We start from the raw sequence: 6,943 nt of genomic DNA on the forward strand, positions 1-6,943 counted from the left end.
AGCAGGGGACTGTTCAAGCTGGTGGAGGCTCTGTAATGGTGTGGGGCGTGTGCAGTTAGAGTGATATGGGACCCGTGATACGTCTAGAAACGACGGCGACAGGTGACACGCACATAAGCATCCTGTCTGTTCACCTGCATTCATTCAAGTCCATTGTGCGTTCCGAAGGACTTGGGCAATTACAGCAGGACAATGTGACATCCCACACCTCCAGAATCGCTACAGAGTGGCACCAGGAACATTCTTCTGACTTTAAACCTTTCTCTGGCCACCAAACTCCCCAGACATGAACATTATTCAGCATATGTGGGATCTCTTGCTGCGTGCCTACACGATATTAGGCATTTGTACCAGTTTCTTTGGCTCTTCAGTCTATATTCCTAAATATTTCCTTATATCTTCATTTCTTTTGATCTTCTCTTGTAAATCCTTCCACTCTCCACAAAAATCTCATTTGTTGAACCTGTATTCTACTTTTTTGGTGTGTTGGTTTTGCCCGTACTTCACTTTCATAAGTAAGGGTTGGTACTGCTATTGTTTTGTAAAACTTCAGCTGGGTTTCTATCCGGCCTTTATTCTGCAAACTTTTTACGATGATTCCATATATGGAAGTAAATGTATTTGATATCTGGTCCACGTCATGTTTATCTTCGTAAGTGATGTCACATCCTACATATTTGAAATGTTTTATTTGCTCCATGATTTTGTTATTCTATTTTAGATCTTACGGGTTGTCTGCCTTGCAACGCCATCACTTCCGTTTTATGACCGAGAATGTCAGGTTGTAATTTGAGGATTTCTGTTGTAACTTATAGACTTCCATCTAAGGCCATCTTCGCTCTCTGTAACCAGAGTTAGGTCATCTGCATATAACGTTACATTTAGTCCAGCGTCACGATCTACAAGGATTCCATATTTCGTCTGTACTCGATGTTATTGTACCGCCAATACCCGGTCGTCGGACTCTGGTCTGCTTGGCAGGTTACACTACTGGCGGGTGAGACTGACAGATGGATGAGAGAGACTGTATATTCTCGTCAACGTCCCAGTTGTATCCCTCTCGTCCCTATGGAAGCAGATATTCGGCTTGGTATTGATTAACACAGTTGTTGGATATCGCACCAAATTCTGTCCAATTGGAGCATTGGGTCCTCAAAAACCCCAAACTGGTGCTGCCCATAATGCCCCAAACTTTCTCAATTGAGGAGGAATCCGGCGACCTTGGTGGCCAAGTTAGGGTTTGGCAAGCAGGAAGAGAAGCAGTAGAAACTCTCACCGTATGCAGGCGGGCATTATCTTGCTGAACTGAAAGCCCAGGATGGCTTGCCTGCCACGAAACGAAATGGCACCCTAGACCAGCACTCCTGATCTTCGGGTTGTATGGTGAATGGCAGACAGGTTGGCATCGCACCGTTGTCCAGGGTGTTATAAGTTCAAGTTCGAAAATGTCAGATGAAATTGAAAAAAAAAAGAAGGTAGGTGTTCGGCAAGAGTGCAGTCCATCACCCACTTTGTTTAATTTATATACTGATGTGGCAACATGAAATACGCTTAGGAATTCACAAAGAATACGAGTATAAAGTGCCATTATTTACTCTTTTATACTCTGATGACCAGATAATTATACAGGAAACAGAGAATAATATCGATTGAGCTAAAACGCAGTATATTACAACTTAATTATATCTGCAAATAAGACAAAGATAATGGCTTTTAAAGGAGAGCACCAGTAAGATCGAAAATAATAATAAATGAGAAAATTATAAAACAAGTATCCCACTTCAGTTCTCTAGGATGTGATATTAGTTTTAACTATGACAAGGATATGAAGAAGAAGGGTAATAAATACCAAGCTGTCTGCAGAGCAATGGGAAAAACTAAGGGAAGAAACTCAAACGAAATTCAATAAAGCTGAAGTATTCCTCAATCGGAATACTTCCACAACATCGCAAGTAGGTGTAATTAAATTTTAATTGGAACAAGTTAACTTCGAACCCAAACGGTCTGCCGTTTCTGATACCGTACAACAAAAGAAAATAAAAGATCTGCAGAAATACTTCTCTGCAATGTGAAGGAAAAGTTCGTCACAAACAATTGTTCTTCAATGAAATGAAAATAGATTCTTGAGAGGGTACATTACCTTTTCTTAACGAACGAAAACTTTATCTTCAAAACAAAGTACGTATTCAAAGTTCGATCTCACGCGCAGCACGACTTGTCCAGTGCGCAGAACATCAAGACTCGGAGCACGGGTCGCGCAAGCGCAGCCGTCCGGGTGGCGAAGGCGACGACCGATCCGAGACGATGTCCAAACGATGATGCAGTCGCTGGCTGGCGAAGACGGAACTGTCACTGGCCGGCTCCGTGTGGGCATAAATACTCTCGCAGCGGAAGTTTAGAATTTTCCTATGGGACATCTGGAGTGACTCTTACCGGGAACACCGAGCGAGGTGGCGCAGTGGTTAGCACACTGGACTCGCATTCGGGAGGACGACGGTTCAATCCCGCGTCCGGCCATCCTGATTTAGGTTTTCCGTTCAAAATGGTTCAAATGGCTCTGAGCACTATGGGACTCAACTGCTTTGGTCATCAGTCCCCTAGAACTTAGAACTACTTAAACCTAACTAACCTAAGGACATCACACACATCCATGCCCGAGGCAGGATTCGAACCTGCGACCGTAGCAGTCGCACGGTTCCGGACTGCGCGCCTAGAACCGCGAGACCACCGCGGCCGGCTAGGTTTTCCGTGATTTCCCTAAATCGCTCCAGGCAAATGCCGGAATGGTTCCTTTGAAAGGGCACGGCCGATTTCCTTCCCCATCCTTCCCTATTCCGATGAGACCGATGACCTTGCAGTTTGGTCTCTTCCCCCAAACAACCCACCGGAAGGCCTTCTGAGAGGTGAGCCGGATACCGCGGAAACCAGCCTGAACGAAGGGGTTGAGCTGACGATAACCCGCTAAGTACAGATGTGTTGCGGGTTGGCGGCTTCGAAGGCGAAGCCAAGAGAGAAGCCAAAAGTTACGCGGCTGTACGTACTCTTGTACTAGGTTCCGAATCATGGAGAGTAAAAGTATAAATAAATAAAAAGCAGAGTTTCAAAAAAGGTAGTGAATTATTAGCGGACTGGAAAGACAGAAATCACAAGAGATGGATGGATGGATGGCAAGACCGGAACAGGTGATTATAACACCTAATCCTTGGAAGAAGATGAAGATAATGATAATGACGATGATGATGTCCGAGGAGCCTCCACACACGTCTTCGCTGGTCATCGGGGCTCAGTTCGCATAGGGAGTCGTCACTGAAGACAATTCTACTAATGACATTCCAGGCCGAAGACGTATCTGGAGACATTCTAGACAGCAGTGGGACACGAACTTACTGTCGCCCAAAATACAGCCCGACAGCCAGGAGAATGTCATTTCTTTTCATAGCAGGATCCATTTGCTTGTCATCAATGGGACCCTTATAGCACGGCGGTACGTCGCCGATATTCTACACCGAATATTGTTGACCTTGAGGGCAAGCCATCCGGGGCTTACATTTCAGCAAGATAATACCTGCCTGCACATGGCGAGGGTTTCTCGTCCTCGCCAAACTCTACCTTGGCCAGCATTGTCGGCGGGTGTTGAGTGCAGGGCAGGGCCCTCCAACCAGCTTGGAATTCTAACGATCTAACACTCCATTTGGACAGTATTCGGCAAAATATCCCTCAGGAGGAAGTCCAATAACTCTGTCAATCAATGCCAAGTCGAATAACTGCTTGCATAAGGGTTGGAGGTGGACCAATGTATTATTGACGTGTTCAATTTTTTTTCCTTGAATAAATCATCCAATTTTTCTGAAATTATGATCGTTTACTTTTCTGTACATGTGCACCATAACTACTTATTTCCGTCCAATAGACATACTTCTTTTGTGGCGTGTCGCTTTTTTGTCTTAAAGTGTGATTTATGTAAGTCAACAATTACTTTACAAAAATATGTGGGTTTTGTCTGCAGCTCGTTGTCGTGCGATAGCGTTCTCGCTTCCCGCGCCCGGGTTCCCGGGTTCGATTCCCGGCGGGGTCAGGGATTTTCTCTGCCTCGTGATTACTGGGTGTTGTGTGATGTCCTTAGGTTAGTTAGGTTTAAGTAGTTCTAAGTTCTAGGGGGCTGATGACCATCGATGTTAAGTCCCATAGTGCTCAGAGCCATTTGAACCATTTTTATGAGGGTTTTTGGTCTGTTTTATCTATCCAAGTAATAGGCTGGCTAATAGTGAAAAATATACTATGTCATCTCTGTGTCAGAGTCATGACGGACCATTCAGCGCTTCCTGGCCACCTGTCATCCTCTGGAAATAGCACCATCTGGATGCTGTATGGAGTGTCACGGTCTCAGCACAACGCTTTCTCGGCCGTTGTCAGCCTCCCAGATCTTGCAGCCGCTACACCCCACTCAAGCAGCTCGTCAGCTGCCCTCACGTGGCTGAGTGGGTATCGTTACACTCATCTTACCAAGGAATGCGTCTCTACTGGCATCGGGAATGTCGTTCAAAAGCGCTGACCACTCAGCTTCAGGAGTGGACTTTTGATGAAAAAATGAATACAACAACGCTGAACAGAAACTCAGTCGTAAACGAACGAAGTGCAATGCCTCGAGCTTATCCAGGGGACCCTCAAAAAACCTAGGTGAAATGACACAAAAGTTCGACGAGCACCTGTATTGAATCAGGATGGGTGACTGGGGATTTCAGTCCATTTACTGGATATGCAGCAAGTGTCTTAACGACCGGTTAAGTCACCTGGTAACAGCTTCTAGTATTTGACCAGTATGTAGTTTTCTTCTCACACGAACTACCGAACCTTTATCTGTCCAACACATAAACTCTGCATCTTACCCAACACTGCCTTTACAGCCTGTCCCGCTACTACGAGAGGGCTTCAATAAGTAACGCAATACATTTTATTTCTCGCCCAGTTTCCGTTGAAAATATGCGGAATTTGTTGTGGGACATCGTGAAATATTACAGCTTCAGGCCCTATAGTTTTATGAAGTTCCGATGGGTGGCGGCACTATACGTAGCCTTCAAAATGGCGTCTGTAACGGATGTGTATCCCAATCAGAGAGCTGTGATTGAGGTTCTTCATCGCTGATATTCATAGGCGCTTGCAGAATGTCTGCACTGAACAAAGGCACAGTGAGTCGTTGTGTGAAGCGTCTGCCATGATCGCAACAAGGTCGTGCAAACCTGCCCGATCTTCCGCGTGCCCGCTGGCCGCACACAGCTGATACTGCTGCAATCATGGAACGTACGGACGCTCTTGTTCGAGGTAATCGACGGATCACAGTCATACGCCTCGTGCACAACTACCAAAGACCACCTATGCGAAATTGCTTGCGTGTTACGAGAGTGATCGTGACAGTCTTTTGTCGGTTATCGTCACAGTGATAATACATTGGTTCATTACTTAGAATTGGAAACAGAACGGCAGTTCATGGAGTGGTACCACACCTCCTCTCCTCCGAAGAAAAAGTTCAAAGCCGCGGACTCAGCTGGTAATGTCATGGTGAGGGTTTTCTGGGATTCTGAAGGCGTTGTTCTGTTTGACGCCATCCCTCATGGTGCAATGATCAGCTCTGAAGTGTATTGCGCTACCCACAGGAAACTGACGAAAGGACTTCAGCGTTCTAGTCACCACTAAAATGCGAACGAACTTCTGCTTGAAAAAAACATTTGGCATCACACAAGTCCGCGCACACGGCAGGAGCTCACAGAACTTCATTGGACTGTTCTTCCTCATCTATCCTACAGCCCGGATCTCGCACATTCCTACATCCATCTGCCTGGCCCAATGAATGGCGATCTCCACGGGAAGCAGTACGTGGATGATAGGGAAGTTATTGATGCCACAAGACATTGCCTCCGACGTCCACCAATAGTGCGGTACCTTGCTGGCGTACAGGCGCTATCAGTAAGGCGTCGTAGGCCGTCACATTGAACGCAGATTATGTTGAAAAATAGGGTTTTGTCGGAAAAAGATCGAAGAATAAACGGTGCATTGTAATCCTGAGTAAAACGAATCTGTTTTCAGAAAAAAAATGTTGTACAGTATTTATTGAAAGCCGCACATAGAAGCAATGCTGTGATTTTCTCCCATGCCTGGGACCTCTGCCTTTATCTGGCGGAAGTAAAGCTGTGTGGGAGAAAGTGTGAGTCGTGCTTGGATACCTCAGTCGGTGCGGTCGACTTGAGAACTCTTCGACGCAGTCGGCAATGACTTCCTGCACGCAACGATGGCAGCGGTGAATGTACCACAACGGTTCGTCACGACAGCAATGGGGCTTCTTCACGGATCGCAGTCAATGGTCTCAGTGAGGGGACTTTTGAGAGGACCAATACTGATACAATACTCTGTCAGAGAGTGGTGTCCAATCTCCATGGTCCCGTTTGCACTCGCGATTGAGATACTGTTGATGCAGCTCCACAAGACGCTACAGGGCGTCAATGAGCGAGGTGATAAATTTGCGTACCGGGCGTGCGTGGATGATGTGGTTCTTGTAGTACGTTCGTACGAAGAGATTGGCATGACACTAGTCGTGACTGAGAGATATTGGAAAGTGGCTGGTGCACAAATGAGCAGGCGAAAATCGGGGGTTACCTGCGCAACCGGAAGGACGTATTAGAGTGATTATTAAGATGGAGTACACAAGGACCGCATACCGCACGATCGCTCTCCAGTAGGAACGCTTCTTGGACAACATCAGCGTCTGTATCTGCCTACAGTCCTTACGATCCCTAGACGCGGTGCCTACTTGTTGTCGAAGATTACACACGAGACGAGTTTTTTCGGTAAGTACCGTTTTGAAATTAGAAAGAGACGTGCTAATATATCTCAATTTTATTTTTACATGAAAGCCTGTACCTTAATCTACTTTCCTACATAATTTCCGTCA

Source organism: Schistocerca serialis, chromosome 9, assembly GCF_023864345.2.
Source record: "Schistocerca serialis cubense isolate TAMUIC-IGC-003099 chromosome 9, iqSchSeri2.2, whole genome shotgun sequence".
NCBI lineage: Eukaryota > Metazoa > Arthropoda > Insecta > Orthoptera > Acrididae > Schistocerca > Schistocerca serialis.